Raw genomic sequence first — 11,209 nt, 5'->3', positions numbered from 1 at the left:
TTTTATTAAAATTTTCTTCGAAAGGTTCGTTTAGAATGTAACTAATATTTGTAATAATATCTTGCCGACATACGAGACTATGTTTCATGATCAGATATATCCGACACTTTCAAAATTACCGATTGAGTATGAGCTTCGAATGTACCGCGGGTACTTCAAGTATATTCTTGTCAGATAGGTAAGTTGAATCCGGGTTCTGGATTTTATCCACTGCAGAGAGATACCCGAGTCATGAAAGTGGCGAAAAGATGGAGTGTGGAAAGTGTATTTCAAGGCTCTTTGTCAAAGTAATATCGACATAATTCTGCGTCCGTAAACGTTTCCGCTCGTTACCAAGGAAACTGTTCTTTCGAGTATTTTCAGAGTGTCTCGTGTAGAATAAATCAACGGCAAACGAACGTCAAAAATCATCTTTTTGCTTGCAAAGGTAAAATTTATAATATTTTTTTCCACTAGCTCAATGATTCGGTTTTTTTTGGGGAGGGGGGGGGGGCAAAACATAAATAATCAACGTTCTTGTACTGGGGGAATTTCATTACTGTAATAAAATTATCATTAAGTAACAAAAGCATATTTGTCATCGGAATTTTTAACATATCATTCATAAATTTTTTACTTTACTTAATTAAAAGAAAATGAAATAACGAATGTATTTTAAAAAACTGATGGAAAATTTTTATAATAAGCAAGAATTATATTTCTCTAATAAAAATTAATTTTTAAAGATATATAATTAAAATATAAAAATAATATTAATATTATACATATATGCTTTTTCTTGTATGTATTTGTTGTATATGTATATGTATGAAGATGTGTAAAACTATGTGAAGCTAAACAAAGAAATTTAATAACAGTATTCCGATGATGATCACCAGTATTGAAAATCTATAATTCACGTTGCATATACTTATAGAGATTTTCAGTACTATAGCAGTGAATATTTAAATGCACTTAATAATAACATTAATGTTCAAAAACAATAAATTTAATTTAACTTTTTATAAATATGAAGAAAAACTTGTTCTATATACAGATTAATTTAGAGAGTTCAGGTTTTAATATTTGTTATAATATTTAATAATAATTCAAATAATATAAATTTAAAATCTAATTAAATTTATTTTAATATTACAAAAAGGTAATGAAAAAATAAAGAATCGTTATTTTTCAAGTAACGGTAACGCGTTATTTTTGAAAATCAGTAACGAGTTACTTTTTATATATAATACATCACAATAATAATAATGCGTTACTTTTTTAAGGTAACATTCCCAACTCTAATGGTTATAAGTATGGCAGAGCCAAAAGCTTATCGGGAACGATCGTATTCCTTATCGCGACTGCCGCGGGCCGCGGGCGTACAAGTCCCACAGGTGAAATGATCAAAGTTCGCTAGGTGCCGCGCCACTCGTGCCTGTCCTCGTCAATTTACACGTAATATGTCACGTAGAAGGTACGGAATTGCTGCGGGGCGTCTTTGATCTTGCCAGCTCACCCGGCCCCTTCGGACCCCGCCGTGCCCCTGTCCACCTTCCGAAAACCTACCCTCCCGAGTCACGCGCCACGTATGCGCCAAGGCGGGGATGGCAAAATCCAATTTTATTATTTGCACGCTTAGACGCAGCCGAATTACACGATTCTACGCGTAACGCGAAAATTTGCCCCTCCGAGCGTATTCCACGAGTAAAGTGCAAAATTTTCTCGTTTTCTGCAGGAAAATCTTCACTTACACATCGAAGTGTGCGTATGTGTGTATACAATGCTTCGTACGAATAATACGGGTGAGCTGGAATATACATTCTTTGCATAAGATAGGAACAATTATTTAGCCATGCAAATGTGTATACATATATAATTATTATATGTATAGATATAGTCTTATATGTTCGCAATAAGTTCTTCGCAGTATTTTAAGATGCTTATAAGCATTGAATTATTAAGAAATGAAGATCAATCGTGGTCTCACTATTCCAACTTTAGCTAATGATTGCGTTGCAAGTCCGAAATTTATTCGACGTGCAGTTTAAATAGCTGAACAATGAATTTAAAAATTTATATAAAATTTATTAGGCACCAAGCTCCAGTTGAGATCATAGAAGGCGATCTCAACTTTATTTGTATTATAAGCATACTATACTTTTTATTGTTGATATACATATATTCATAATTTCTTTAATTTCTTTCGTCCAAGTAAATGATTTACATATATCTGTATTTATCTTTTTAAAATGTTTAATTAGAAATAGAAGTATTTATTGTACATATTTGTTCCTGCTGCTGACATAATACACATTTTATTGAATACATTTTTTAGAATTTTCTCAATTATATGATAATATACTCGTATTTTTATACAAAGAAAAATAAATACCAAAAAAGAACTTGGTAAAAATCAAAAATAAATTTAAAAATTTCTTCCACGTCGTGGCTAGATTTTGGTGTTTAGTAATAATTCTATATGAATATTTAAATTCACTATTCATCCATTTAAACTGCGCGCCAAATCAATGTCGGACTTGCAACGCAATCATTAGCTGAAGCTAGAAGAGTGAGATCACAATTGATCTTCAATTCTGAATAATTTGATGCGAATTAATAAGCATCTTAAAATACTACAAAGAACTTATTGCGAACTATGTAAAAATTTGTAAAAGTCGGGACTTGTGTATTCAAATTAGACGTTTTCTAGTCTTGGATTAATGAATTTAAGGTTTAACAGAATATCTCTTAACAAAGAATTGAAAAGCGCTGCGTCAAAAATCTAAATAATGAGAGTAGAATGAAAACGGCAAAAAATCGTAGGAGAGCGCGAGACCGACTTGCCGATTCGTACTTGCAGCGGTCGTAGATCATTCTATTGTGCTAAAGGGGGTGTGTACACACATTATAACAGAAGCACAATAGCGATTGCCGATGTGTACACACAGCGGGGACGGCGACGGCGACACAGAATGTGCGGTGTTTGGTCTCCATTAATTTCGGATCGACTGCAGGCCACCTATCTCTCTTTTTTTTTTATGAAGCCCATATGTCTGCCGTGCGTCGCGTCCCCGTGCTCATTTGTCAGTTCGCAGTCTGCCGCTCCGTTGCGATTTGATGGCGACAATCAAAACACGCCGACACGTTTTTCAGCAAACAGCAAACGCGTCGGTTTCCCGAAATCTTGAAATTTCAAGTGTCAGCGAGGGGAAAAAATGGCATTTTCATCGCGCGAAATCATGGGAGCTTGTCTCATATATATATTTCTCTCTTTGCGTTCGCAAATTCTTCACGCATTTGTACAAAAGACGTTCTGTATAACGGGTTATGTGTTACAAATATTAGCATTCAAAAGTATCTGTCGACGTTATTACTAATTGCAAAGAAATACATTTTCTAAGTAATAATTACCTTAGTAATTATTTCAAATGTTTATAACAATCGCAAGATAACATGAAATTATGGCATATAATTTATTCGATTCTCAAAAAAACATTTTTATGAAGAGACATGGAAGTCCAATGATAGTAATCGATAAATTAAATTCAAGATTGCTTCCAATCTTGAATTTAATTGTTTTTTTTTTATTTTAGCCATACATATATACGTATATAGTAACGTATATTTTCTTGGAATAACATCTAAAACTGCTACTCTCAATAATGAGAATAAAACTGCGATATATCCCCTCGATATCAATAAGTCAATGAAGCATCGGACCGTATCATCATCTCGCGGGCGAGAGATCGCGTAATGTACGAACAGTGACGTAGAAAATTGCGGTGCTATTCTACGTAGGACGGGCCGAGGAGGGGTGCTACGGGCGAAGGCAGGGCTGGCAGGAAATACCGAAAGGGCGAGGAAGGGTCCGGGCATCCCCACGGCGCGTATAATATCAATGGACGATAGCTGGGTTGGCGATGATCGCGTCACATTAGCAGTCGAGCGTTCTATGAGCCACTGCCACATCGCGCGGCTACATATATATATGTATACATACGTGCAGGGACTCGTGCATATATGTACATACATACGATATATATCCTTGGTGGTGGCGATGTCACCCCAACGGGGCGCGCGGCGCCTTCAGATGTAAAATAAACGACACCTAATTATACGCGGCCCGGTCTGCGTGAAAAGGGCCGGCCGACGGAAGAACCCCGCAAGTGCGTGCGAAGGTGGCCGCCTGCTTAATGGGATTACAAAATTACAATTTAGATTGATCGCCCGGTGCGGCGGTATTTATGGGCTGCGGGCGGCGAAGTGCTCGTGGATGTATTTCGATATTGTTTCTCGCCGTATATCGATAATAATATCTCGCCACCGTTCAACTCCTCTCGCGCCAGATAACGTCCGTAAAATTTATGACGGGTCTTTAAATGCAACTTCTTTTGTTTCGCTCTGTGACAATGGCAGTTTGTTTTACATCATTTATACTTCAAGTATCGATTAAAGATTGGAAGGCATTTTAATTATCATTTGTTCGCTAGACTTTGCGGAAGCTTGATAAAATCCTTTCTGACATTGGTATTTCAGCTTCGGTATCAAGTTTCGGTATCGAGCTCTTATACCACTTAGACATTCCCTTTGCCCCGTAAGCGCTTTTAATGCACTTCAGGAGAAAGTGCAAACATCTTTTGTTGCCGAGTTTAATATTTCCCCGCGGCGCAGCCACACGCAAAAATGTCGCTGCACAGTGACGACTTCGACATCTGGATGTAGCTCGTAATATATGGAGGTGCCTGCGTGACAACGCTCGTATTTTTTTTTTTCCCCCCCAGCTTCGTGGGCTGCCAAGGGGGTGGCTCGCCGCGCCGTGGGTGTGCCAGGCGATGATTAATTAGCGTTTGATGAATATGTATGAGAGAAAGGCGACCGCGACTCTGACGTATGTATACACGTATACCCGCGCGAGAGAGCACGCGCGTATATGTATACGCGTATACGTTACGTTGTCGGGTACATCCCTCGCGTTACAATAACGCCCAACCCCCTTCGCATACCTCGCTTCAAACCCCGAACCGCCGTCGCTCCGCGTTTCACCTCGACGGATTCTGCGAGTCCTCCGTGAGCTGTTTAACGATTCGTTCCCCATGCGAGGTAACGCCGGTTAACGTTGCGCGATGATCTACGTCGTCTCTATAAATTTACGTGAAAAAAAATCACGTCACCGAGAGAGAAAAAAAAACATCAGAAAATATAACGTCGTACATCACGCAATGAGGTTTATTCTTTTGATTATTTAAATGATATCTATAATGAAGCGTGTATCCGATAAGATAATTACAGAAATATTTCCTATATATTTTTTGTAATTATTTGTATACAAAAAAAATATCTTTTTATATTTTTTATTATACAAATAAAATATGAGAATATGCTATGCAGCTATTTATTGAATGCGATATATTATTTCACTCTGAACATAATTCAGTAATCGTTGCGATTAAAAATTAGAGAGCATCGAGCTTTCCGTTACGCATATGTTTGAAGCGGCGGCGGATTAAAAATTCTCTGCGTCGATATGGATATTTCCGATCGAATAAGCATTCGATGGACATTCGTCGGCGAGATACGCGTTGTTTTCGCATCGCATCGGGGCAAAATATCAAGCGCGAGTGGCGGACGAGAGGGGTGGGGGAGGGGGAGGCCGAGGGGGTTTAGATTTCGCCAAAACGCGAGGCTGAAAGGCAAGCGCGGCGCGCGGATTGTTCGCGCCGCGAGGAGAACAATGCAAACAATGGCCGGGACGTAGCGCTGCGGTGAGCCCGGGCTTACGCGGCGAATACAATTACATTATGAACCCGATTACCATTTAAATGGAAACAAACGTGAAATGCTAAAATACACCGGCGAGCCCGCCCGCGCGACGCACGAAACCGCGCGAGCACCCCCCCTCGATCATCGGTATGCAAATTGTGCACGAGCATTGTATACGGAATGTTCCACACTTACCGAAAAATATTTCACGCACGGACTCTTTGATGAATGCGGAATCGAGCTTTTTCTTTAGCAATAATACTGCTCAACTAATAAAAAATTCAATTCATATAAAAGCAAGATTATTATTTTTTTCAACTAATAAGTATCTGTATCGTAAAATGTATGTGTATATGTATATACAGGTTGTTCCCGGGTTAAACCGCCAAACTTAAAATATAAATTCAGGACCTGAAAACAAAAAAAAATTTTTCTCTGGACGTATGCTCGCTAATGCTTCTTTCAAGAGATATTTACTTATGACGATACAGAACTGTATGAATGAATAATTGAAATATCTTTTGTTTTTGTTTTGAAGTTCGAAAGTGCAAGCGTGCGAAGAAATTACGGACGCACAATGTCAGTCAGCCACTCGTTCTGTCATTGAAAGCTGCAATGCTTGTCCTCCGGACTGGAGGCCATCATTTTGAACAAAACATTTAATGTAATAACTAATTTTGATTATTGTAATGCAATAAAGAGGATACACCTTGTTTCGACATTATTTATTCATACAGTTCTGTAACTTCATAAGTAAATATCTCTTGAAAGAAGCATTAGCGAGCATACGTTCAGAGGAAAATTTTTGTTCGTTTTCAGGTCCTAAATTTATATTTTAAGTTTGGCGGTTTAACCCGGGGACACCCTGTATAATGTCAATTACTAGTATATATTTATGTTTACAAACATAAATTACAATTAACACAATTAAAAATAAGCGTAAAGAGACTTATTGGTCAGAGCTGGATCTTTGTATTATCCTTAATAATACTTTTATGTGAATTTATATATATATGTATTTTACAGTTCTGCAAACTGCGCATGATTATTTATCGATGTTGAAACACGGTCTTAAACTGAAGCTAAAGCTGGAATAATAATATCTCAAATTAAATTGATAATTTAATTCAGCTCTGAAGACTCTTTTCATTTATTTACGTTATTCACACATGTCAGTCTATTTTCACTTATTATTGTAAATTACAATTGTTCACAATCTAATTTTTGTTTGTGATTCAATTTTTTAAAATAAATCGCAAAAATGGATGCAATATTTCACTTGATAATTATACTAAACGCGTATGAAAAATAAGTTTTCCACGCGATGTGATAGATCGTAAGACAGAACGTTTAACGTGACCTATCGGCACCCCGACTCTAATTATTATGCACTTAATTTCCTAATGAAGCGCATCGAGCGAGGGTCGTGGAAAACGACGCGCTCGTGCACTGATTTCACGGGCCACCTGTCGCACCGACGCCTCATCCGCCCTATTCGTTTCGTCGCATCGGTCACGCAGGGTGTAAGACATTATTCTACACGGAGGGTAAGCGGACCGCACCGTGGAAACTAGCTCTGACTTATTTATGAAAATCGTAAATGGAAACTCTACTTTCGCTGTGATCTAATTTCTTACTATCATGTATTTCAATCATTTCTCTTAATATTCCTTTTTTGTAATTGATATTCCCTTTTTAAAAAAAAGGAAGTTATGTATATATTTTCAGGAAGTAGAAATAAGTAGAATAAAGATTTTTCTGCTTATTGTTAGAATTTAAAAGAAAATGCACGCTTTAAAATTAATATAAATAAACTATCCATAATTATATTTATATATGCTAAACAAGATATTTATAAGTATTTAAAATTATTACAAGTTTACAAGATATGTAACCGATGTTGTATAAAATTCAAACCTACAGGCTTAATATACATATGTAAAAACCAAAGATTTAGTTTATGACTTCCGACGGCACTGAAAACTGTTATTCTGGATGTCGAATGCACGCTGGTGATGCAGGGGAGTGTTGTTTGAATCGGTTCGGATGTTTCCCAACAAACCAGACTTTCCCAGTTTTCGTCGTCCTCATCATATGTCGCCGTTTGGACACAATGCCAGGCGAAACGACAAATATGTCAGATCGCGAGAAAACAAAGGGAAGCGCGCCGGGCGTCGGAACGCCCCTTGGACTCAATCGATTAGAAGTGTCCACCTTCTCAGGAGTGAACTGCTCGCACCACCAGTTCGACCAATTCGATCACTTTTTTTTTTTCCTCCGCCCAATTCGATCGATCTTTCGAACGGATCGACACCGGTCGACAACCAAGCCGGAATGACCGTGGAAAAAAATTAAGTGGGAGCAAGAGATGTTGACAAATCTCGACGACTACTCTTCCTCGGCGCACAGCATCATCGTGGAACAGACGGTCGTCGACAAAAAGGGGGGTGACTAGGGGAGAAAGGGGGGAGGGGTTAGGTGGATCTCTTTCCCTTAGATAGATAGGTAGGTGCGGTCAGTGTCACGAGGGCTCACAAAGGCTGACCGCCGGTAGGGGCATTCAAATGGTAATCGGCTCGCGCGTCTAACGTACACCGACGCGCCCTACACCCAACCCCCAGCTTCAAGGGGGTGCGAGAGAGCGGGCGCACCCCTCGGCACACAGCCGAGCACATTCGCACCAGAATCAAGCCAAATATTGGCAATATCATCCCCTGGCATTGTCCCTCGCCGCGACCTGCCTCCTGCCGGCCACCGCCGTTCGGTGGGAAACGATGTCCATTTGAATGCGCGATTCCATTACCGATGCCGGTATATCGGCCCGAGAATATTACCGGATTAGGATTTAAAGGGAAGCGGAATCGCGGGGCAGTCGTAGGAACTCGGTCATTTCTGCGGAATACGCCGCATTGCTGCACAGTGCGAAAGTAAACACGGTGAAGTTGAAAAAGTAAAAGGACAGACTTTGTTCTTCATATTTTTCATTTATTGATTATGCAAGTAATTTTAAGTAATATGAAACTTAAATAAAATAAACAAAAGCGCAATTTAAGAAATTATATCTCTCTGAGAATAAATATTTCACATAATTATTAATTAAACACGCTAACAAAATGCAGTAAATTAAATTTTGTTTTAATTAGAAATTGCATTTGTATGTATTATAAAATTTCTTTTTTGTACATACTTTTATATAAAACATTGCAAAAATCAATTTCTAAAATTATTTCATTTTTTTTTTGTCAGCCAAAGAATATGTGATTGCAGTAACATCACAATATCGTAAATTAACGAAAGTTAATTAGTTAATCCGCACTTCCAGAAGATACGTAAAATTACGGTCATTACCGCGATCACGTATCTTGCTTAATTAGCGTCATTTCGGTCGGAGCACACTTGATGCGCTTATGATAGTCGACGGTAATCCGGTTCAGGTCGTTGCGCCGATTATCTCGTAAAACGCGCTGCCGCGCGGGCCCGCGCGGACGAGAGCGGACGGACGGACGCGTCCGTTTGACGTTCACGAATAGATCTGTGCGATTCGCGATCGCTGTTGATTCAGGGTGTGCAACGTCGCACGTGCGCCAGTGTAGACGCACGCAAAGCTCCCGCAACCCGAACTTCAGCACGCGCCACGATTACGCGATTACGCGATTACGCGTGTCGTCTCCCCATCGTACAGCCCGGGCTGACGCCCCGAAGGAGAGAGGTCGAGCAAGCAATGACGCGGAAGATGATTCGCTCCCTCCCATCATCCACGAGAGGCGAATCTACGTTACGTAATAAACCGGGCATCTGCCGAGAAAAAAGGAGCACCGCTTTTTTTTTTTCGTCACGTTCGAGATCCATTTATCTAATAATATCAGGATTATACGACTCGATGTCTACTAAAAAAGTATGAGAGTGACGCGCGATTATGTCTCTATGTGGCAGTACCTTCAATGAAAAACTTTTCTAAAAACTCGCAAATTGACAAGCAAAAATAATGGAAGCATAATGAAAGATTGATAATGGTTTACAGTAAGAGCACCAGAATCCCTATCAACGAGTGGAATATTATTTTCTCTTTATGCGTCTCAGAATCCGAGGCACACAAGGATGCATTTAAAATGGCATGCGTATGTACTGGCCGGGATTTTGCGCGTCGCCTACGCAGCACAGCGGGAATTAAAGGACAGGCAGGAGGGAGTGATACGCGTACGCCGTCGGCACGAGTCGACACGTGGCGGTAGCGCTTTATACAAACAGCATTATGCACGCTCGCGCTAACATAAATTACTGCGGGTTTAATATTGGACGTCGGCGTTGGCCGTGGCCGACCACCTCCTGAGCAAAATACGTTAAATGCGGGAAGAGCCCGGATGCGGTGCAACCGCGATTCGCGATTTCTCGGCTTATACTCGAGAAATTTCTCGAAGATCTGATACACCGGGCGTGCAAATAATGACAATTACAACGCATCGCGTTGCAACAAGATTATGCGTGTATAAAAAAATGGAAAATCATTTTAATTCTCACAATCAGATTAATTTCGATGTCATTTTTTCTCCGAGATTTTTTTGTTGTAGATTATATAATAGTTTGGACATCTCAAACTGCTACAAATACAGGTTTGAACTTATTAGATTCAAATAGTCTGCTTGCATTTCTATCCCTGCTTCGGATGAAGCTCATCTCTGCCGGAAGCGACATCGATCGGCTGACTGAATTCGAACAAGCGCGAAAGGAAAGGCGTTATGAATGGCATTTATTCGTGAAAAGCCTCGGCCGAATTTCATAGTAGGTTCTTTCACGGCGCGAAAGTGTGAAAGACTCCGGGGAAACTTTGAGCCCCAGGAAATATCCAAATACCACCGCGAAAGCGAGAACGAGCGGAAGAAAACGATAAGTGGACAACCCGCGGAGAGTGATGCGATGCAGGCCGTTCGTATGGGTTAAGGTCGGGCTTCGTTTATGGACGTATAGGATTCGAAATCCACGCGAGCCGCATGTCGACTCGAGTGTTGCTCTCTACGGCGGGTGTCTCGTCTTAATCCCGAAGAAGCAGACTGCGAGACCGGATGTGGCCTCTTGAATCCCGAACGGATTGGCATTGTTTGCTGTGGATTTACACGAAATGAGAGAGTGTTACCGCGTATAAGAACCAGTCGCTCGTATGGGAATAAAAGCGTAGCAAACACTTTCGTTTCGATTAATTAGAAAAACTATACTATATAAAATATATAAAAGTAATGAAATTAAAAATGTTAAATGAAAAACAATATTAAAACCGCGATATGAGAATAAGACATATAAAAATAAATTCGAGCTAAAATAATAACGTTCCGATTCTCTCAACCTCTCGTTTTCAATTGCAAATAAAACTTTTTGGAGAAAAATTAGAAATGTATATATAAATTTGATTTGTTAATTGAAATCTCTGTGAAACATATGAATCGTCGATAGTTCTACATTTTCTTGCATACTT

General features: G+C 39.5%; 1 long non-coding RNA gene across 1 annotated transcript; it reads left to right on the top strand.

Annotated features, from left to right (window-relative positions):
• The first annotated feature begins 280 nt into the window (after positions 1 to 280).
• LOC105456962 lies at positions 281 to 7,575 on the top strand. Its single transcript, XR_975309.1, has 3 exons — positions 281 to 427; positions 1,266 to 1,456; positions 7,152 to 7,575. It is a non-coding gene; the product is annotated as an uncharacterized LOC105456962 (long non-coding RNA).
• The last annotated feature ends 3,634 nt before the right edge of the window (positions 7,576 to 11,209 follow it).

Source organism: Wasmannia auropunctata, unplaced genomic scaffold (genome assembly GCF_000956235.1).
Source record: "Wasmannia auropunctata unplaced genomic scaffold, wasmannia.A_1.0 LD335462.1, whole genome shotgun sequence".
NCBI lineage: Eukaryota > Metazoa > Arthropoda > Insecta > Hymenoptera > Formicidae > Wasmannia > Wasmannia auropunctata.
The sequence above is the reverse complement of the archived record's forward strand: the minus strand, read 5'-3'. Positions and strand labels throughout refer to the sequence as shown.